At 39.6% G+C, this 24,284-nt stretch overlaps 1 protein-coding gene across 2 annotated transcripts in view; it reads left to right on the top strand.

Moving 5' to 3' along the window:
• The first annotated feature begins 8,206 nt into the window (after positions 1-8,206).
• The window catches only part of CPLX2 (complexin 2), a 183,204-nt gene continuing 167,126 nt past the window's right edge, over positions 8,207-24,284 (top strand). Inside the window, exon 1 of one of the 2 annotated variants that reach the window (XM_070735833.1) lies at positions 8,207-8,566. The gene's annotated coding sequence lies outside the window, so the exon portion shown is untranslated. Of the gene's footprint in view, positions 8,571-24,284 lie in introns of both variants that reach the window. The other variant, XM_070735834.1, reaches the window with a different exon arrangement.

Below are 24,284 nucleotides of genomic sequence, written 5' to 3'. Positions count from 1 at the left end.
TTGCCAGCGCTGCTTTGAATCCCAGCGACAAACTCCCCCCTTCTAAACTGCATGGGGAAAATGAGCAAAGTGGGGTGGACAAAAACTGGAGGCAAAGACTCATAGAGCTCAAGAGAGGAGAAAGGTGTGGGGGAGATGAGCAGAGTGGGGGGGACAAAAGTGGGAGGGAAAGACTCAAGGAGCTCAATAGAGAAGAAAGGTGTGGGGGAGATGAGCAGAGTGGGGGGGACAAAAGTGGGAGGGAAAGACTCAAGGAGCTCAATAGAGAAGAAAGGTGTGGGGGAGATGAGCAGAGTGGGGGGGACAAAAGTGGGAGGGAAAGACTCAAGGAGCTCAATAGAGAAGAAAGGTGTGGGGGAGATGAGCAGAGTGGGGGGGACAAAAGTGGGAGGGAAAGACTCAAGGAGCTCAATAGAGAAGAAAGGTGTGGGGGAGATGAGCAGAGTGGGGGAGATAAAAACGGGAGGTAAAGACTCATGAAGCTCAAGAGAGGATAAAGGTGTGGGGGAGATGAGCAGAGTGGGGAAGGGACAAAAGTGGGAGGGAAAGACTCATGGAACTCAAGAGAGGAGAAAAGTGGGGGGGAGATGAGCACAGTGGGGGGAACAAAAACGCCCATTTTTTGCCCTCCCCAGGCTCCAGAGGCTTTCCTTGAACCTCCAGAAGGGTGAAAAAACAGCCTCCCCTGAGCTCCAGAGTCCCTCTGAAGGCTGGAAATGGGCCCAATTTTGAACTTCTGGAATTTCCAGGACGCCTGTTTTTCGCCCTCCCCAGGCTCTGGAGGCTTTCCTGCATGAGCCCCACCCTGTGCGCATGTGCAACAGATACCCAGAAATTAGCTGGCCAACATGAGACATTTTGTTGGATTTCTATGTTATTTATGTTTTTAAGTGATCTTCTTCACTTCCTCAAGCAGAGTCTATTCATAGCAGAACCGTGATACAGATACAATGACTCCAATATAAATCTTATGCTTTTATTTCTTCTTTTCTCATTGAACTGGTTTCATATGTACACAAATAAACAACTTGACAGTATAACTATATTCCTCTATACATCTGCTCTCTATGATGCAGATTCACCAACAGTCAGCATATGAATCCTCAAGAATTCTATCTTCCAACTGCCAAAACTGACCACAGGACAGTATGCAAATTAGCTCTCTCTCAACATTCCATCCCCCTTTTCCATGTTATATGCTAACATATTTGCACATGTGAGCTAAGCGATGGCTTGCATGACCACAGAGAAGGCTCTGCGTGCCCCCTATGGCACATGTGCCATAGGTTAGCCATCACAGTTCCAGGTCCAGTAAGCTAATTAGAAATTATCTAGTAGTTAAACCCTTATTTTAATAATACCTGATGAAATGATAAAGTTTCAGACTAGTTTTTAGTAGTTATGCCAGCATTTAAATGGGGAGAGTCTTTGTTTCATGAAAATTCATTTATCTGTCAATTTAGGTTCATTTTATCAAATTGTTCCAAGAACACTGTTGTACCCTACTAAAGTGAGGTTTGTCACAGTGGGCATTCAAGGTAATATATATATTTTATAGGTAATATATATATTTTATATTTTATATATATTTTATATTTTATCTGCATAGGGAACAATATTTATCACTACTTCCTTACTTATACGTTACTTACAGGTAGATGATTAACTAAACTCTATGTTTACTTCCACCTAAGTAGTTTATGAACGGAACTGTGAAATTACAGTTGGAACACATCTTTGCCAGTCCAGATGCATCAGACATAATAGTGTAAATATGACAACCATAAGCTGAATATTTTTGTGTTTACTTACTAAGTGGTTTCTTTTAAAATCAATATTTTAAAAAGTTATATTGCTAGAGATTAAATTATGCATGCTTCACAGAAAATGAATAAAAATAAAAATAAAAATTGCTTCTGTTTTATCTTTACAGTTCTATGTCTTCCTATGACTTCATGGAGTAGCTGATTCTGTCCAAGATTAGCTTTAAAGAAGTCTATAAAAATAAGAGAGAGGAATTGTTTTTTAATAGCTGTTTGCTAAAATGGATAAACAAAGAAAATGTCCTAAGATTCAGAGGCTTAATAGCAATAAGCAATTGAGCCGCCCCGAGTTTTCGGAGAGGGGCGGCATATAAATCCAATAAATCTAATCTAATCTAATAAAGCCCAATATTCCTAGATTTATTTATTATTTATTTATTTATTAGATTTGTATGCCGCCCCTCTCCATAGACTCATAGATACATATGAATGGCTATTCTTCTCCGGGTCCCGTCGACTAAACAATGTCGTCTGCCGGGACCCAGGGGAAGAGCCTTCTCTGTGGCGGCAACGACCCTCTGGAATCAACTCCTCCCAGAGATTAAGACTGCCCCCACCCTCCTTGCCTTTCGTAAACTCCTTAAAACCCATCTCTGTCGTCAGGCTTGGGGGAACTGAGACATCCCCCCCTTGCTTATGTAGTTTTGTGCATGATATGACTGTCTGTATGTATTTTATATATTGGGGTTTTTTCTTCTTAGACTTTTTAATGTAAAACTGTTATTTTAGATTTTAATTATTAGATTTGTTACCATGTATTGTTTTTTATCACTGTTGTGAGCCACCCTGAGTCTACGGAGAGGGGCGGCATACAAATCTAATTAATAATAATAATAATAATAATAATAATAATAATAATAATAAATAAAAAAAATTATTATAAGCTTTTACAAATCTCTTTGAATTTAATTTAAGAGCTTTCTCCATCATCCTGGGCCCTTTTGGTTGGCTGGGAATTTTTGAAATGTATTTGGATGGTGTGAGTGAAGAAGGCTATCCCTATTGGCCTGTCCATTATTATATTTATTGCAACTATAACTGTACAAATGTGATTACTTGCTATGATCAAGTTATAAAGAGCTGTAAAGACCACTGAGTTTTCAGAGAGGGGCGGCATACAAATCTAATAAATTATTATTATTATTATTATTATTATTATTATTATTATTATTATATTACTAAAATAAGTAAAGGTAAAAGAGTCCCTGTGGATTTTACACTATCATTGCTAATAACTACTGTATAAGGGGCGGTGCTCATCTCCATTTCAAGTCCATTGAGCCAGCGCTGTCCAAAGACATTCCATGGTTTTATGGCCAGCATGACATCATGGAGCACTGTTACCTTCCCATTGAAGCGGCACCTACGGCATTTATCTACGCTCATTGCATGCTTTCAAACTGCATGGTTGGCAGGAACTATGAGCTTTCGGAGAGGGGCGGCATACAAATCTAATAAATTGAATTGAATTGAACTGGGGTGAGGACAGGAACTTATCCCATTGCTTGGTGTTTGGGTCTCGAAACTGGTCTGCTGGCTTTCTGGCTCACGAGCTTAGCGTCATAATCGCTCAGTCTCTGCACTGCCCCAAACAACCAGGATTATTACAATTGATTTGTCGCTATTGGGGAGGAGTTGACTTTCTCTGTCCAATGAAGAATGTTAGAACATAATCTATACAATCTTAGCAGGTTGCCAGCGGCAGAAATGTACTTTGCAACTAAGGCTCCCGAAATCTGGCTTTTAAAAAGCCATTTAATATTGTTCAGTTTGATTGTTTAGAATGCTTTGGATATGTCATAGTTCATTGGGGAATTCCTTACAGTTAATGAATCCCACTACACACAGAATATCAAGCCGATTCTCTTAGAGTAATTTTCAAACACCAAGCTTCAATATTACACAGGCAGAAGAATGGCCTGAGAATAAATAGGGTCAAAAGTAAAGTCTCCTCCAAGTCGAGCTTGACATCCCAGTTTTCTTGGCAGCAATATAGAAGTGGTTTGTCAGTGCCTTTTTTTAGAGTGTAAACAAGCAAAACATTTCTCTACTTCTGACAATTTCAGTGGAAAACCTACATTAGTCAGACTACTCATTCATAATAGAAATTATCTCCTCCCCCCTCCCCTTCAGCTTTAATAGTCCTTCAGAGAGTTTAACCATGAAAAGATTTTCCAGGTCACAGCAGTCAGTCTCAATGCCTAGCTCAGCACTTTTGTCCCTCTCAGACACATGATCTTCAATACTGTAGGTTATAAGGTCTTATAAAGGAAAAAAAAGATCCAGAATTTATTACATCACTAGTTGCAGCCTTTAATTCTACCCATGTTTTCCCAAAAATAAGACCCTGCCTTATATTTTTTTGAACCCTGAAATAAGTGCTTGGCCTTATTGCCATGCACTCAAAAACCCAATTGGGCTTATTATCAGGGGATATGTCTTATTTGAGGGGGAACAGGGTAGCAACCATAAAGAAATCACCTGGTCAGTTTTCTGTCTGCTCTAAATGTTCTGCTTTCTCTTCTCTCTGGCCTTTTGTCACAAGGGTTACCATACAACAGAGCCTCCAGCTGTCCTAAAGCCAAGGTGTTCATAGGATACACTTCCTGAGATATACCCATAGAAATGGAAACAATCTATAGTATTGACCCATACCCAGCAGTCAAATGATTGATGCCGCAATAGTCACAATCTCTTTGAATTTTAGCCTCTTGGTTCTTCACTTGTAACTGATGGGCAAATTCCAGGTAGGCCTGACCACTTCCCCCAAGTCATTTCTTGGTCTTGCAATGGAAGCTTGTGCATTTGGTCTCTTGGCATCATTATTATACATGAGAACATTCTCCCCACCATCCAAGGTATGGTTGAATTGATAAAATTCATCAATAATTATGTTTAAAATAACCATGAATTTTTTGAAGCTAACTTTGTTTTCTCTCCCTTTTAAAGAATGTCAAGCACTTATTGGTAGACTTTGCATCTTCCACTGTTTGTTGTTCTGCCACCAGGAACAAAGTGCTCATAAAGTGCACATCCCAGCTGTGATGGTTGATCCCTGATGTTGGCTACATCAAACATTTCCAGAATGAATCTTCTTGTAACAATGAGATGAATCTATGAATATGAGCTAATATTGAACATTTGGAGACAGAGGCAACATATCATCAGGACTTAGTTCTCTATAATATTTCAACATGCAGGCAGACATTAGTAGGCATTGTTGGGAAAATTAGTCCTGTATTTTTCTTCCAGAGAACTTATATTAAAACTTAACATATTTTTTATTTAAGATAATGTTTATTAGATATATACTTTGATTTCATCTATTTTCCAGCCTCCAACGCTGTAGATATACTCTTGTCCTTCAGTGACCTTTAAAACATACAATTTAATATTATTTTTATTTACTTTATTTCATTTTAGATATTTATGAAGACCTTCTACTTGAAAGACTGTCATGGTGATGTCCATAACAGGCAAACAATTCTTATAAAGCAATATAGTTGCAAGATGAAGATTCTTAAAATGCATTCTTTTTTTTTAAGACCGGGTGCTCCAGGAGAACAATGAGGCACATAAGCTTCTTTAATAAAAAGGAAGACGTTGCCCTTATTGATTTGTATCTATTCTCTGATTAATCTATTTACCAAGAACATAAGAAGACACATGCTGAATCAGGCCAAAGTCCATCGAGTACAGCATTCTGTGTCACACAGTGACCCACCAATTGTCCATGGGGATCTTGAGCAGAAGGAGAAGGCAAGACCCTCCATTTCCCCTGACCCCCAACAAATGGTACTCAAGGAAATCCTGCCTGCCTCAACCAACAAAGAGGCGGCAGATGGACATCATGTATAGTTGCTAGAAATTTTTGTAATTCCAAATAAAAACAAATGACATAAGAAATGATGTCATTTGAAAATATATATATATATTTAAGACTAACTTTGTGCATTAAATTTTAATTCCATGCTAGATCATTACAAAAAAATTCTTATCTGTGCAAGCTTACCCATAACTGGTAAGTGGATAATAAAGTAATTTTCATTGTCCTGGGATAGCATTGAAAGTTCAACATATTTGGAAAGTGGCAAGTTAAAATGAGTAAGTGGTAGCCTCTGCTTTATAGCAACAAAGTTCTTTTTTATTATTTAATTCAATTTGGCACTGCTCAATTACAAACTGACAGTTCACAATTATAAATACAAAATATATTAACATAATAAAAATACAATAAAGAAAAGAAGAAACAGAATCCAGAATCAAATCAGTACTTAAATAATGTATATCAAAAACCTCTAACAAGGGGGTTCCATATATCTTATCCCAAAGCATGGACAAAAGGCATGTCTTTTTACATCTTCTCAAATGCTATCTGGACAGGAGGTGTATTCTTAATAACCCAGCCTACTTGTATATATGATAAAATAGAAAATATAGATGTCCCAAATTGCTTTTTCAAGAGGCAACTGGACTTTATTTTTCTTTGAAATGTTTCGCTTCTCATCCAAGATTTGCAACAACCATGACCTGGATGACTCAGAATCTCCATAGACATTGAAACTATGCACACTGCTATCATGAATAACAGTGAAACTAAAGGCTCTCAGATCTTTCTGCAAGTAGCTAGGTGACCACTTCTTAGAAGTATTACTTATATCCCTGAATTGTAACTGAACTGAATTCTGCTAGTCACTAGTCCCTCTCTTAACTAGAAACCATCCATCATATGGAACTTTGAATGTGTCTTGATTGACACATCCAATCACTTCTTTTGTAAATAAAAAAAGTTTTAAGTTGATCATATGGCCAAATAACTTACACTTCTTGAATTTGCTACTCTGGGTAAAGAGGGTACAATTAATTAGAGAAGGATAACCACAGTTGATTTCTGCTCAAGATTAGCTCTTCCAAACTTTAAAGAAGGACCCGGACGGTAATTTTCCTCTTAATTAATGCTGCATCCCCGATTGCAACTCTTCTACTTATTGTTTCCTTATGATTCTTAATTTAATTCTTCAGACTTTTCATATTTCCTGATCCTGGGATGACTTTAGAAAACTCAATTGCTTCCGAGGGGTACCACATTAAACCTCCCATAGAATAATCCACCCGAAGACTTCCAGCTTGGGGAAAGTGTGATCAGAGTTTAAAAACTAAGAGGAAAAACGCCGCCCTCTGAAAATAGGGACGGCCAAGACGGTCAACGAACCCGAGGGAGTCAGTTCACTGTCCAGTTTTCATCTCGCCGTATCACTAAGCAAAAGGGACTCGTTTGGGGGCAGTCCAAGCGAGCGATCTGTATATAATACCGAGGGTTAAAAGTCGCCTTCGGTCTGCGCTCTTCGTAGCAAAGGCTCACCTCCCACCCGGCTCAGTTGGATCGATGTGTCCGCTCTCCGTCTTCCCCCACAAGTTTTAATCCACGTCCTCATCCCGAAACCTCGGGATTCCCCAGGCAGCAGACGCAACGAGGTGGGAAACGGAGACAATTTTATTTTCCTCCCTCCCTCCCTCTTATCTCCTTCCTTCCTCCCTTCCTTCTTCTCTTATCTCCTTCTTTCCTTCCTTCTTCTTATCTCCTTCCTTCTTTCCGTATCTCCTTCTTTCCTCTTCCTTCCTTCCTTTCTTCCTTCCTTGTCTCCTTCCTTCCTTCCTCTTATCTCCTTCCATCCTTCTTTCCTTCCTTCTTCTCTTATCTCCTTCCTTCCATCTCCTTCCTTCTTTCCTTATCTCCTTCTTTCCTCTTCCTTCCTTCCTTGTCTCCTTCCTTCCTCTTATCTCCTTCCATCCTTCTTTCCTTCCTCCCTTCTCCTCTTATCTCCTTTCCTTCCTTCTTCTCTTATCTCCTTCCTTCCATCTCCTTCCTTCTTTCCTTATCTCCTTCTTTCCTCTTCCTTCCTTCCTTTCTTATCTCCTTCCTTCCTTCCTTCCTCTTATCTCCTTCCATCCTTCTTTCCTTCCTCCCTTCTCCTCTTATCTCCTTTCCTTCCTTCTTCTCTTATCTCCTTCCTTCCATCTCCTTCCTTCTTTCCTTATCTCCTTCTTTCCTCTTCCTTCCTTCCTTTCTTATCTCCTTCCTTCCTTCCTTCCTTCCTCTTATCTCCTTTTTTCCTTCCTTCCTTCTTCTCTTACCTTCTTCCTTCCTTCCTCTTATCTCCTTCCTTCCTTATCTCTTTCCTTCCTTCCTCCCTCTTATCTCCTTCTTTCCTTCCTTCTTCTCTTATCTCCTTCCTTCTTTCCTTATCTCCTTCTTTCCTCTTCCTTCCTTCCTTCCTTTTTCTCTTATGTCCTTCCTTCCTTCCCGCACCGCGCACACACATACACCTCCGCCTCCCTTTTATCTTTCCGACACATCTGCTCGGGCTTCCGACAAGGGATGGCGCACGTCACGCGCCGTCCGTCCGCTTGAAGCGAGAGCCTCCGCCGCTCGCCCAGCCGCTGCACCCGGGGGAAAAACGATGGGGCTGGAGGAGCCCAAGGTGCAGATGATGTGTTAGCCTCCCCGCCAGGCGCCGGAGGCGGCTATTTTTAGAAAGCCCCGCAATTTCTCTCGCCCTCCCCCCGCTTTCCCTCCCCTCGCAAAGCCTAGAGTAGAACAGCGGTGCCGGGAGAGCCGCAGACTGAGCGCCAACGCCGCCGCGAGCCCAGCTGGCCGAACTGCCCCCCTCTGTCCCCCATCTGCACGGCCGGCCGGCCGGCCAGCAAGCAAACCGAGCAAATTTCCGCCGTCCAGAGCCCAGGTGGGTAAGAAACACTTTTAGCCCCGCTGCCCTTTAATCCACCTCGGTCCCACTCTCGCTCCGAGGCCGCTGAGGCCCAGCGTTGCCCCCTCCCCCTTAGAACCGGAGCAAAAACAAAAGCGGGCTCCTTCCTTTAAAGCCCCTCGGGGCTGGGCGTGTCCCCAGCCGCCGCTCCGTTCCGCTCCGCTTTTTCACCTCACGGAAGCCGCGCGCCCGACCAGCGCGGCTTCTTAAAAAAAAATCCCCAGTTCTCCCCGGGCGAAAAGACGGTGGGCGCGCGCACGGGCGGGCAAAAAAAAAAAAAGCCTTTCCCGCCGTCACCGCGCAGAGCTTGTTTCCCCCGCTCGGGTCTCCTCAGGCGAGGCGGGAAATGGCTTCGTGGAAGGGCCTTCCCGGTCATCCTCCTCCTTTTCCTTTCTCGCTAGCCAAGCCCTTTTTTTTTTTGCCTCTGGTCTTGTGTGAGGAAAACGGCTCCGAGCTGCGTTTAGGTTTGAACGAGGCAGGCCAGCCCTCAAGCGTAAGTCTTGGAAGCTTCAGTGCAAAGCCTCCCATTTCCTCTCCTCTTCCCTCCCAGCTCCTATTAATAGCTAGGAAGCTTTTGTCTTTCTCTTTGCACCCGTTAATTATTCCCCTTGACTGGGGAAGGGAGGGGAGGAGAGGAGAGGCCTCGGAAATAAACGAGGAGCTGGAGGGGAGGAAACCGACTCCTGTTCCCTTCTTTATGCAATCAAGAGTAATAAAAGAGGATCCCGGGGCGGTTCTGGCAGCAGCTGGGTGGGTGGGGTGGGGGTGGGGGTAATTTGGGATTCCCCAGTATACACAGGCTGTGTGCAAGTTGTATGGTAGGCCTATCAGATTGGCTCTATCCTTAGGCAGAGGGCAACCGCCAAGAGACAATAGCAAAGGTGAGAGAGGGAGCTGTGTGCCCTGGCATCTATCCTGGCGTCTTCAACCATCACCGTCCCGGTTGTGGCCCCACAATATTTTCTCTTTCAGGCTCCATTTGGAAGAAACATTCAAATTAGATGATCTTTGAACATGTAGGGTAGGGTAGGAATAGGAATGGGACAGAGTAGAGTAGAATAGAATAGAATAGAATAGAATTTTTTATTGGCCAAGTATGATTGGACACACAAGGAATTTGTCTTTGGTGCATATGCTGATTGTTTTTACAGTAAGGGTTTCAAACTGTTTTAATAATTGGATTTGCACTATGCTTTATTGTTGTGAGCCGCTCCGAGTCTTCGGAGAGGGGCGGCATACAAATCTAATAAATAAATAAATGCCCTCAGTGTACATAAAGAAAAGATACGTTCGTCAAGAAGAAGAATAGAATAGAATAGAATTTTTATTGGCCAAGTGTGATTGGACACACAAGGAATTTGTCTTGGTGCATATGCTCTCAGCGTACATAAAATAAAATATACATTTGTCAAGAATCATGTGGTACAACACTTAATGATTGTCATGGGGTCAAATAAGCAATGAAGAAGCAATATTAATAAAAATCTTAGGATATAAGCAACAAGTTACAGTCATACAGTGAACATGGGAGGAAATGGGTGAAAGGAATGATGAGAAAAACTAGTAGAATAGAAGTGCAGATTTAGTAGAAAGTCTGACAGTGTTGAGGGAATTATTTGTTTAGTAGAGTGATGGTGTTCTTGTGTCTAGTTGTCTTGGTGTGCAGTGCTCTGTAGCGACGTTTTGAGGGTAGGAGTTGAAACAATTTGTAAGGTACAATACTTAAGGGTACAAATAAGCAATCAATCATATTAGAAACCAGTCAATATAAATCGTAAGGATACAAGCAGCAAAGCTACAGTCATACAGTCATTAGTGGGAGGAGATTGGTGATGGGAACAATAAGAAGATTAATAGTAGTGCAGACTTAGCAAATAGTTTGACAGTGTTGAGGGAATTATTGGTTTAGTAGAGTGATGGCATTTGGGGAGAAAACTGTTCTTTTTTCTAGTTATCTTGGTGTAAGTGCTCTATAGCGTTGTTTTGAGGGTAGGAATTGAAACAGTTTGGGTCCAGGATTTGAGAGGTCTGTAAATATTTTCCCCATCCTCTTTTTGACTCGTGCAGTATATAGGTCCTCAATGGAAGGCAGTTGGTAGCAATTGTTTTTCCTGCAGTTCTGATTATCCTCTGAGGTCTGTATCTGTCTTGTTGGGTTGCAGAACTGAACCAGACAGTTATAGAAGTGCAGATGATAGATTCAGCAATTTCTCTGTAAAACTGTAACAGCAGCTCCTTGGGCAGTTTGAGCTTTCTGAGGTGGCGCGGAAAGAACATTCTTCCTTGTGCTTCTTTGATGACATTTTTGATGACATTTTAGATTTTGCGATATGGTCGAACTTAGAAATTTGAAGTTTATTTGTGGGAGGAGACGGGTGATGGGAACGATGAGAAGATTAATAGTAATGCAGACTTAAGAAATAGTTTGACAGCGTTGAGGGAATTATTTGTTTAGCAGAGTGATGGCATCCAGGGAAAAAACTCTTCTTGTATCTAGTCTTGTGTCTAATGAGAAGGTCGTGGCATTAGGTATACAAGGAATCTTTGAGTTACAACCATTTGTTTACTGACCATTCAAAGTTACAAATCTCAACTTATATATGTTATCCCTACTTAGTGATAAATTAATATATATTAACTTGATATATTCATGAAAATCACTTTTTATAGTCACAGCATTAAGTTTTTACTTTTGTGATATGTACCACCTACAGTTCACATTTTAGAAATGCTCATTTAATGTTTCATTATAGAAACATAGAAGTCTGACGGCAGAAAAAGACCTCGTGGTCCATCTAGTCTGCCCTTATACTATTTTCTGTATTTTATCTTAGGATGGATATATGTTTATCCCAGGCATGTTTACATTCAGTTACTGTGGATTTATCTACCACGTCTGCTGGAAGTTTGTTCCAAGGATCTACTACTCTTTCAGTAAAATAATATTTTCTCATGTTGCTTTTGATCTTTCCCCCAACTAACTTCAGATTGTGTCCCCTTGTCCTTGTGTTCACTTTCCTATTAAAAACACTTCCCTCCTGGACCTTATTTAACCCTTTAATATATTTAAATGTTTCGATCATGTCCCCCCTTTTCCTTCTGTCCTCCAGACTATACAGATTGAGTTCATTAAGTCTTTCCTGATACGTTTTATGCTTAAGACCTTCCACCATTCTTGTTATGTCTTATGTGTTATGTTTGTTTGGTTTTTTTTGTTTTTTATAATCAATAAAAATATTTTTTTTTAAAACAAACTTACAAAGGCACTTTAAAATATGACTTTCATATACATACTCATTGAAGCATCCTGGTGCTCAAGTGATTAAAATTCTGATGCTTGGCCACTGGCATGTATTTGTGCTGGTTGTAGGACCCCAGAATCATGTCATCACCTTTTACACTCTTCTGACAAGTCAGTGAAGATGCCAAAGTCAGTTTACAACTGTGTTACTTATTTAATTAAGAACTGATTCATTTAACAATTGTAGCAAGGAAAGTAATTAAAAAAACCTCACTTAACAACTGTCTTGCTTAGGAGCAGAAACTTTGGCTCAATTGTGGTTATAAGTTGAGGACTACCTGTACTTGTAGTCTTAGAAAATGCTTTTTATGTCAAGCACAGGATGAATATGAATATGTAGGTAAAGCTCTCCACGAGAATCTGAGCTATTAACAGTCAAAGAAAATTGGCGGTCAACAAGAGTCAATGGAATTCCAAGTGGGCTGACTTTAGAACTCTTGTGGCTGTGAAAGGACTTGAGACTGATCATGAGTTTGACCCCTTCCATGGGTTCATCCTGGTTATTTCCTACATTTATTTATGTTTTATTTATATGCTGCCCATCTCACTATCCAAAGTGAAACAGGATGACTTGAGTCAACATCCTCTTCACCTTTACTCCAATTACACCATATTGCATCATATTGAAAATGAATATGAATCAATATTGAAAAGTTTGTAAGGAGAGGACTAAAATACAACTAAAATCACATTGATTCTCTGGAGGTTAATCTGGTCTCTTGAATATTTTTTTCAAATATATTAGATTTGATGTTATTCAAAGTCCGAAATGCAAATATTATATGGAATGACAGTTTTCTTAGAGAGGAAAGAACAAGTCTTTGAATTTTGATAAAACGATACTTGTTTTCATCCAAACTGGTGATAACTGTAAACTGTACAGTTTAATTATCTGCATACACTCAGTTGTGTTACTTGGTCTGCTCTTGGGCAGGACTTGCATATTAGATTTAAAGAAGCCCTAAGCAAAATCTCATAGGTACAAATACAACCGTGGGTGCCTGAAGACTCAGAATTGTCACAGATATTGGGTACAAGCAAGTGATAGAAATCCAGTTGCTACACTCTCAGTATGATATTGTGAAGGTTAATTATAAAGAGGCATCTATAATTTGTCTTGTATGCCATTTCTTCTTTTAAGAACTTGGTACTTTCTGAGCTTGATTGTTTGCTTGCAGACATTTTATTACTTGACTAAGTAACATTATCAGTGCTGGTGAGTGTGGAATTTGCTCCCTGTTTGTGTAGGTATCAGTAGTCCTTGAGTTATGAATGTAATGGAGCCTGCCCATCATGGTCATCACTTATGAGCATTGTGAATTGGGTCACCCATCTGAGTAGCCTGATTTTACCTTTTTTGTGATGGTCATTAGGTAAACATGGAGGTCATTAAACAAATACCACAGTTGTTAAGCGAACCAATGGTTTGCTATAGGCCAGTTTTATTGAAAACTGGAAGTAAATGCTGATTTTCAGCGAAACTGTTGTAAAATGTGCCACGTGGCAACCCCATAACTGCAGGATGCTGTAGATTAGTTGCCAAGTGCCTGAAGGGCAATCACATGACTGCGGGGGGGGGGGGCATTGGAACTTCAAATCCAGGTCAAAAATATTCCCGCGGAAGCCCTGCCAGAACTTTGAATGCTAAAAACTCAGTCATAAATTGAGGATTACCTCTAGCTTGCCCTGTTAGTGAAATATGCAGTTTTCTCCTTGTAGTTTCTTGATTGGTTCTTCTGTTTGTCTGGTGTTAATCCCTGCTTCTCTGGGTGTTGGTTGTAGAAAAGATATATTTTGGACTTTTTGCTTCCCTCTTAGCTTTTTTATTATTGGTGGTCTGTAAAATATATATGTATCACATGTTTTTGCTGAATTTTTAAAATTAAGGGAGACTAGGATAGCGCTATTTCAGCCTTGTTCTGGTCTCATCAGCTAGCCATACCCTTACTGGTATTTGATCCTGGGGCTTCTGCCTTGTAAGGCAGAGAATTAACCTCTAGGACACAGGATATGATCCCTTCAGCTTTGTACCAGGGGCTATAGCCTGCAAGCTCCTACTACTCAGGATATCACCCCCAATCCACAAACATCAACTAATCAGCATACATCAATTACATCAACGACCCCAGGTGTTACCCCACTGACTCACCAGGAAGTTTCAACACAGCTTGCAGCTGCTGAGCCAACACACCACATCCACCCAGCAGTATTTATAGAGGGAAGGCAGCTCAGGTCTCACTGTGTTCGCCCTAGAACAAGGACAGAAGCACCGGCCTGAAGATGACGAGTGGGACCTTATCGAAAGAAATCTCTGAATCCTACATGGGAAGAAACCAGGATATGCCAAGACCTTCATACCTGTACCTGTGAAAATCTACAAATGTGTGTGTGTGTGTGTGTGTGAGATGATGGCTGATTTGCCTGAATGACATACTTCAAGGAATTCCCTAACATTTTGGATTTAGCTTAGTCTAGGATGCAGACAGTTTCCCAGTTGAGACTATGATTGAATCTATCCATGCGTTGTGAGGTTAAGTAGATTTCATTGTGTCTTCTGACTGATAGTTGCTGCTCATGGATATGCTCTGCTAGTCTGCCTGTCTGTCCTACATTCCTTCTTTGCCAATTATGATAAATAATTGAGTAATCACATTTTAATTTAATACAGGTCAATTAAACACCATTTCTCATTAAGCATTCTTTCCAAATTAGTGGAGGAAATTAGTTTTATTAACTTTTTTTCCAAAGGTTTTAAAAGACTGGAGTAATAACTGTAGTCTGTAATTAAAATAAATTTTCAGGTTTGCTAATCCAAAATAAATCCAATTTCTTTAGGATTGTGAAAGGTAGAAATCTCTGAACATGGCCAGGGGCAAAATCCAATTTTTTTTACTGCCAGTTCCGTGGGTGTGGCTTGGTGGGCATGGCAGGGAAAGGATACTGAAAAATCCCTATACCCTCTCCACTCGGGGACCAGCTAGAGATGGCATTTGCTGGTTCTCCAGACTACTCAAAATTTCCACTACTGGTTCTCCAGAATCTGTCAGAACCTACTGGATTTCACCCCTGACCATGGCCACAAAGAACTAAGAGAAACTATTTCTTTTGGACGGTCCAGTCACTCTCATTTAGGAGAGTGCCCCTGGCTCTATGGAACCAATCCTCCCCCCTAGCCCATGTCCTTACTGCTCCCACTCTCCTTCCGAAAGGCTATGAAGACCTTTGCCAGCAGACTTGGGAGCCATGAAACTGACACCTGCCATGGCCAAATTATATTGAATGTTATGTATGTGTGTTGCCTGAATTGATTGAGTTATGGGTTTTTAACTGGGATTTATAGTTTTAGATTTCCATATTTGATTTCTTTTTTACTGTATTTGTAATTTTATATTGTTGCAAGCCGCCCTGAGTCCTTTGGGATTGGGTGGCATAGAAGTTGAATAAAATAAATAAATAAATATGAGTGAAAGCCTTGGTATATGTATTAGGTGTAAGGCAGCTGAGAGTTGAATTTCAGATTTAAGACAAAAGCACACATTTGCTCATACTATTGTGCCCCTGGATTTTGGCAAAAATAATCTTGATAGGCTTTGAGGGCATGTGTACCTTTTTCATCAGAAGAGGCTAACTCCTGCTGTAGAAGGTGATAACTTAATTTTCTCTGGGTAATTGTTGAGGCTTTTAATCAAATTGTTTTATAGTGGGCGTTGTGACCACATGTGATAATGATATTGTTTTACATAAAAAAAGGGAATCTTGTAGAAAGAGTGACAAGAATACTTTGATTGCTTGATTGCTTGATTGGATTTATATGCTGCTCCTCTCTAAAAAAAAAACCCGTCTACAGCTACCAAGGCTTTCATTCATATTCATTCATTCATTCATAACATTAAAAGTCAATAATTTCCATTCAAATGACAAACATACATTGCATTCATTGGCCAGGGGACTAGAGTCTAATAACCTCAAGCATGGCAGCATAGATGAGTCTTCAGACTCTTGCAAAGGTGAGGAAGCTCTGGGGGGAGCTTAATCCAGAGGGTTTGTGGCCCCCACAGAGAAGGCTCTTCCCCTAGGTCCTACCAAGTGACATTGTCTAGTTGACGGGACCTGGAGAAGGCTGACTCTGTGGGACCTAACCAGTTGCTGGGACTCATGCGGCAGGAGGCGGTCCTGCAAGTAATCTGGTCCGATGCCATGTAGGGCATGGTTAAGTGACCACAGTTTGGGTATTTAGCAACTGGCCCTTATTTATGGGGCATTTCACCATCCTGTGGTCACATGACCACCATTTATAACATTTTTGCTGAAAATCAGTGTTTGCTTTCAGGTTTTGGCAGAAATGCCCTATAGGAAACTGTGGGTTTCTTTAATGACTGCAGATTAACTAAACAACCATGGGGATTTCCTTAATTGTTGCCAAAAAAGGGATCATAAAGTTTTATTGTTCATATGATGACTTACTTTAAGGCCATCAGGACTAGGCAGGTATCAGTATGGTCATAAGTCAAGGACTATATGTATGTCATGACTATACAATATAGATACTATCAGTAGAAATGTCGAAACTTGAAAATAACTTGTAGAAGCTGATTCAGATAGACAAGTTTTTAAACTGGAATCAGTCAATTTAAAGCTTATGTGGAATCCCCTTGGACAAAGGAATTAAAGTTTGATAATATCTAGAGGGAGACAGGTAGTGGGAGGCTAATTTGTATCATGAAGAGTGTGTTAATTTCACGATATTAATGGCACCTATAATTCTCATTTTGGAAAGAGTTTGGACCTTAGCCTTACTCAAGCAGTGTGTAGCCATTGTAAATGCTTCTAAGAAAATAGCTAAACTGGACTTCCACTAGAAGTTGCTTTGAATTTCATGTAAGCAACAACACTGATATATATGTGAGGATGCTCTGCTCCTGCTAACCATGTGAGATGCCCATGAAGAAATGAGAGCTTCTGTACATATTTGCATACTGCTCCAGAACTCCTAAATGAAGCCCTTTTTCCTGGAAGGCAAAATGATAGGTACCAATGGATTTCTGAATCTTTTTTGAAAGCATCAAAGAGTTTGGCTGTTTTGATTGCTATATACCCTGAAGTTGCATTTGAACTAATCTCAAGGTAGACACAGCTATTAACACCTTGGAAAGAAAGATGAGAAATTGAATTCACACCTTAAGTCCTCTTAATGTTTATTTGGAGTACTTCCTAAGCTTACTAAAGTATTGCTCATGGATTTTTATATGCAAAAAAAAAATGACAAGCCTCCAATTGGCAGATTATATTTGTTTGTTTGTTATTGTTGTTGTTGTTTTGCAGTTAAAATCCTTCATCTTTTGGGCAATGAACTAATGTAATAAGCCACCTTATATGTGCACATACACATGGAAAAAGCTTATTCCTTGAGGGAAAGCAAATAAAAATAGCAACATGGCTAAGAATAAAATATTTTTTATATAAATTACTAATCTGGTATGTTTATTTTTCTCTTGAGTAACAAAACATTTTTGCCCTCCACGTTAACATTTTAGGAGTTTTATGAGCATTTTTAATTAAGTTTCCCTCAATGGAGAAGCCTTTGTGTATTTCCTTAATCTTCCATTGCAACAAAAACGTTTTAGGTTTCTTTTCATAAAACTCACCCATTGTTCAGATTCTGTGAAAAACTATGAAAGATTCCAGGTAAACAAAAGAATTTTTAAAATAAATGTTACTATCATGAGGAATAGCAATGGCCAAAATTTAGTTTTAAAAATATTAGACAAATGTACAAGTGATATAGCTATTGGTGACTTCTGTCTGTTGAGGCAGCCAATTTGGTACAATGGTTGAGGCATTAGAAACTGGGAGACTGATTTCTAGTCTAAGCATGAAGACGGATGACTTTAAGATGGTTCCTCTTGGTCAGTGATGGTGAACCTTTTTTTCCTCTGGTGCCGAAATACTGTGGGCGCACGCTATCGTGCATGCGCAAATGCCCACACCCATGATTCAATGCCTACAGAGGGCGAAAACAACTTCCTCTGCCCACTGGAGGCATTCTGGAGGCTAGAAACGGCCTGTTTCCCAACTTCTGGTGGGCCTAGTATGCTTGTGTTTCATCCTCCCCAGGCTCCAAAGGCTTCCCTGAAGCTGGAGGAGGATACAAATGCCATACCACTGGAGGATCTGTCAAAGCCAAAATGCCCTCCCAGAGCCTCTGTGCAAGCCAAAAATCAGCTGGCTGGCACACAAATACATATTGGAGCTGAGCTAGGGCAACGGCTCACGTGCCAGCAGATATGGCTCCGTGTGCCACCTGTGGCACCCATGCCATAAGTTCTCCATCACTGCTCTATGTTCTAGGAAAGTGCCAGAAATTTCAGGGAGTCAACACTGATTGCAGGCATTGACATACATGCTCTCTATTGTGTCCCATTTCTAAGGCATACAATTCTCCATACTAGTTGGAGAAGAGGAAATGAGAAGGAGGCTGCTATTCCCCAGTTGTTCTGCTTTTGGTCCTCTGGTTGGCTTCTGTGAGAAATGATGCTAATGTAGAATGGTTCTTTAATTTTATTCAGCACAGTTCTTGTCTTGTCAAAAATGGTGCATAGAAATGAACTAATTTAAAATGTGTCAAATTCTCTCAATAAAGCTATGCTGTCATACATGATTTCTTCCTCTAAATTAAATATCTTTTACTTCACTGCTGAACAGTGAATCAGGATTTTATTTTGAGAGTTGGAACATAACTTGGAGGACATTTAGGTCAGCCCTTTAGTCGGGACTGGCCAACTAAATGTCTTGGCAAGCTTTTTTGACCCTTGCTTCTTCCTCCTCCTCCACCCCGACCTCTACCTCCTGGGTTTTCAAAGTTAAAGTAGTTTCTGGGAGACATTGATGATATGTAACCAATGCATAGTTATTCTGCCTCCTTTTCAAATATGGATTATCTTTATAACGAAGGATGAATGCAACCCCTTGAACTTTAGCATAATATAATACCAATCTAATATGGGTGGCAAGAAGTCCCAGTTTTTATTTGTTGAAGTTATTCAACTGCAGCATTGCATCATCCAGAGAGGCTGTATTCCCATTGGTAATTCATGAGCCAACATCAGGGAAATATCACTTCCAACGTAATTCCATTCATTGGTATTACATGTTTCTTTAGGATTTATGAGAAATATGTCTTGCAGGTAGTGTATATATACAAGCGCGTAGCTGCATTACTCAGAGTCTCATTTAAGCCTTCCACATAGAAGGTGCAGAAGACATGCAATCATTGAGATTGATACACTTTCAGACATTTCCTATTACAAAGAAAAATGTTGAATCTTGCCAGCAAAGTTATTTTCACAACTCTGTTATGGTACCTGAAGTTATTCTGGGGATGAAATTAGAATTTTTGCCTGTATATACTTCCACATAGTTGATTCATTGCATTCTGTGATCAGCGTCACAATATTACAGTACCTTAATTTGTTTTCCTGATTAAAAACAGTGGTTCAAATAGCCAAAATAGTTTCTAATAGTCAGAGTTTGGACCAAGTAATAGTTTCTTTAGAAATTCAACTACATTTGGAGCTAAGCACAAAAACGTCAAGGACACAGATCAGATAGGCCAGTTGCTTTTATTACCAAAAAAAAAGAAGTCTCAACTAACAAGATCATTTATAGTAGAATATAGCTATTCATTTATATACGAACCCCAAGTTTTATTTTGTATTCCTTTTCTTTGCCCCTTGCTGATAATGGGCTTAATTTCTTGGTTGTGTACATGGAGAGCAGCTGCTCCGTGTTTTAATAACAATCCTGTGTGGTTTCAGGTTCTTGGATTCCAGCCTTGGCAACTTAATTTATTACACAATGTAGGATAGCTAGTATGGAAAATACTAAATGGTTTGATATGTAAGCCACATCAATTTTCAAAATAAATAAAATAAATGTGTAAACAAATCCGAGTCAATCTTTTTTAGCTTTGGCAAAAAGCACAAAAAAATAACAATGACATTGTTATTTCCTATCCAATTTGAGCTACACTAAGGTGTCATTGAGGAATTTACTCTTTTGCTGTAATATTTTATTTAGTTTCAATCTTTGCCTCCTCCTCCTCTGAAATCAGCAACCAGACAATGCAAACAAGCGAAGCGCCATCCGCAGAATGCAGACAGCACACAAAACTGGTCCATAGAAAAAACTCTCTCTTCTGAATTGAACCCTGGTGCCCAAAAGGTTGGGGGCCACTGTCCTATACTAAACCCAAAAGTAATAGATTGGCTCATCTCATTAAAATGGGCTGATGTGATATCTTTTTAAGACACATTCAATTGTAATGTGTGGATTATATTGTGTGTATGTGAATATTTGTATTATTGGTATTTATTGACAAGCAAAAATATGCTGGAAAGTTATGTACAAGTACAAATTAATCGATTATTGAGGAAGTTGTAACATGCTGTTATTACACATTAATTAATTGAATGGGATCAGGATTTGAACTTTTGCAAAGATATGGTCAGGAATCAATTCCAGGCAAAGTTCACAAGTAGAATAAAGAATAGAATTCTTTATTGGCCAAGTGTGATTGGACACACAAAGAATTTTTCTTTAGTGCATATACTGTCAGTGTGCATAAAATATACATTTGTCAAGAAACACGAGGTACAATACTTAATGATTGTCATAGGGGACAAATAAGCAATCAGGAAACAATCAATATTAATATAAATCGAAAGGATATAAGAAACAAGTTACAGTCATAAGTGGGAGAAGGTGGGTGATAGGAACCATGAGAAGATTGTTTATTTATTTATTTACTTACGTATTTATTTACTATTTATTATTTATTATTTATTTATTTATTTATTTATTTATTAGATTTGTATGTCCCCCCTCTCCGTAGATTAATAGTAATTAGTAATGAAGCCTTTGTGAATAGTTTAATAGTGATGAGGAAATTATTTGTTTAGCAGAGTGATGGCATTTCGGGAAAAAATAGTTCTTGTGTCTTGATGTGCAGTGCTCTATAGCATAATTTGAGGGTAGGAGTTGAAACAGTTTATGCCCAGGATGCGAGAGGTCTGTAAATATTTTCACAGCCCTCTTTTTGACTTGTGCACTATACAGGTCCTCAATGGAAGGCAGGTTGGCAGTAATTGTTTTTTCTGCAGTTTTGGTTATTATTATTATTATTGTTGTTGTTGTTGTTGTTGTTATTATTTAGATTTGTATGCCGCCCCTCTCCGAAGACTCGGGGTGGCTCACAACAACAATAAAACAGTATACAATAAACAAATATAATATTTAAAAAATATCTAAAAACCCATTATTTTAAAAAAGAAACATACAGCACAAGCATACCATACATAAACTATATAGGCCTGGGGGAGATGTCTCAGTTCCCCCATGCCTGACGGCAGAGGTGGGTTTTAAGAAGTTTGTGAAAGGCAAGGAGGGTAGGGACAATCCTAATCTCTGGGGGGAGCTGGTTCCAGAGGGTCGGGGCTGCCACAGGGAAGGCTCTTCCCCTGGGTCCCGCCAGACAACATTGTTTAGTCAACGGGATCGATAGAAGGCAAACTCTGTGGGACCTAATCGGTTGCTGGGATTCGTGTGGCAGAAGGCGGTTTCGGAGATATTCTGGTCCAATGCCATAAAGGATTTATAGGTCATAACCAACACTTTGAATTGTGACTGGAAACTGATCGGCAACCAATGCAGACTGCGGAGTATTGGTGTGACATGGGCATACCTAGGGAAGCACATGATTGCTCTCGCAGCTGCATTTTGCACGATCTGAAGTTTCCGAACACTCTTCAAAGGTAGCCCCATATAGAGAATGTTACAGTAGTCGAGCCTCGAGGTGATGAGGGCATGAGTGACTGTGAGCAGTACTCCTGGTCCAAATAGGGCCACAACTGGTGCACCAGGCGAACCTGGGCAAATGCCCCCCTCGCCACAGCTGAAAGATGGTTCTCTAGTGTGAGCTGTGGATTGAGGAGGACGCCCAAGTTGTGGACCCTCTCTGAGGGGGTCAATAGTCATAGATTATCCTCTGAAGTCTTTGTCTGTCTTGTTGGGTTGCAGAACCAAACCAGACAGTTATAGAGGTGCAGATGACAGACTCAATTATTCCTCTGTAGAACTGTATCAGCAGCTCCTTGGGCAAGTAAAACAAGCAGTTAGCAACAAACACCAAGCACCATGGAGAGCTTCCTGCAGAATCATCTGTGCTACTACTGTATCAGACTAGTTAATTCTCATGGTAGGATAGCCGGCCCAAATCTCAGTCTGGGAATAAAGTTTCCTGCTTTCCTTGTTGCAGGATAGAAGAGATTCCAAGTAAAGCTGTTTTTTGTAATTGACTGATGGCGATTTTTGTTATTGCCAAAGGTATTCAAGTCTTGCTCCAGATCTTTTGGGATTGCACCTAAGACATATTACTATAGCACTGTCTTTGTTTTATTCTGCCGCTGTCTTCTATTTGCAGGTCTTTATAGCTTGTGAGTGTGTTTTTTTATAGTTCTTTGTCTTTTATTCTGCTGTTGTCAGGTATTGCAGACTTTTGTCTTTTTTTTTAACAATAGTTAAGTATGGGCTGTCTGTTATTATTTGGATGGTCATTTCCAACCAGTTTTGAAGTCAGTGAAAACTGAGTTCATGTTGAGTTGTTTTCTCCTCTTGTGAGAGTTAAAAGGTGAAGTTGGCAACACCAGAAACAAAGAACTTGAAGAAGATGAGACTATTATCAAAACATGGTGTGGATGCTCTTCATGTCCAAGGTTGACAAATAAACAGCATAGAATGACAAGAGAAAGAAACTTAAAATTTAACCAATGCACCATTATAAATTATAGGATTGCTTGCCTATATTCTTCTGTAGCTGATCTTTGTTAAAGATCAGCTAAAGAATCTAAAGCATTCATGTGCTGAAAAATGCTTTAGATTCAAGAATGACGAAACTTTGACAGCCAAATAATTCATAGAGAAACAGCACATGATATTCCTACTCCCATGAAATATTAGAGCTGTCCCTTAATAGTGAAACTGATATACTGGAGAAGGAAGAATATTTGAAAACAAGCTGTACAAAGAGAACCATTGCTAAGCATGTGTAATGTGCACTTTTTTCTTTCATTTTATTCCAATAGATATTCACAATAGTAGTTACCACAATGGTTATAGTTGCAAATTGTAAGAGCCATTGTGATGCAGTGATTAGAGTGCAGTACTGCAGGCTACTTCTGCTGATCATTGGCTGCCAGCAGTTTGGCAGATCAAATTTCACCAGGCTGAAGGTTGACTCAGCCTTCCATCCTTCTGAGGTTGGTAAAATGAGGAGCCAGATTGTTGGGGGCAATAGGCTGACTCTGTAAATCTGCTTAGAGAGGGCTGTAAAGCACTATGAAGCAGCATATAAGTCTAAATGCTACGTTCTTTTGAGTGGTAATTGAGTTTCAAGAATGAGGTTTGTTTAGAGAGAGATGAAACATCAAAGAAATTCTTATTCTTAAGATCTATTGGTGCATCCTCTTGTGTATCCAAAATATAGCCCTTTCTTGATTTTTTTTTAAAAAAAAGAATAGATGTTTTTGCTCCAAAAAAAAGGAAAACATAAAACCTGTACCATTTATTTCAAATCATATATATCTTGGATTTATGCATAGGATGTGTTTGCTTCATGTTTTATTGCTTTTCAAGAGTACCTTTTCCAAATTGCACTTGAAATAATCAAAGGTCTTTTGACTTTAGGCATATCTCCTATTTGAAAGAAAAAGTCTTAAGATGAGAATAAAAGTAAAAAGTTTCATAAAATACAATATACATTCTTGTTTTATCAAGAGTGAGACTATTTCCTAGAAATGTGCAATGGTGTTGACATTGCAAAGCTGGAATTTTTTTTTGCCTAATACTGTGTCTAGTTAACATGTGTGCTTGATATTCCTAAAATGACACTTTTCCTTTTAAATGTACCACTAGATCTTATAACATAGGAAAGTGCCTTACTACAGCTTAGTAACTGGCTGTCTATTTAGCTCCATTATCTATTCCAACTAGCAGCATCTTTTAGAAATCTAATTCCACCCTTTTCTCATCAATCACTACCTAATCCTTTTAACTAGAGGTGCCAGGAACCGAAGCAAGGTGTTTCTATATGTGAATCAGAAATGCTGACCCAATCTCCTAATTATGAAAAGTCTAAAAATTCAACAATGTATCCAGTATGGGTTGGCAAACTAGATGCCAAATCAACTCTTCTGATATATAGGTTTTTTGTTTATGCTTCTCCTCAAACCTAGCTGGAATAATTTTAGAAAGACTATATATTTACTCAGATAAAAAGGCTATGATGAGCAAGTGATGCAGGTTTAATACCTATAGTCTCTTCCCAGATGATGAAACTCT

This window comes from Erythrolamprus reginae, chromosome 2, assembly GCF_031021105.1.
Source record: "Erythrolamprus reginae isolate rEryReg1 chromosome 2, rEryReg1.hap1, whole genome shotgun sequence".
NCBI classification, from domain to species: Eukaryota; Metazoa; Chordata; class Lepidosauria; order Squamata; family Dipsadidae; genus Erythrolamprus; species Erythrolamprus reginae.
The sequence above is the reverse complement of the archived record's forward strand: the minus strand, read 5'-3'. Positions and strand labels throughout refer to the sequence as shown.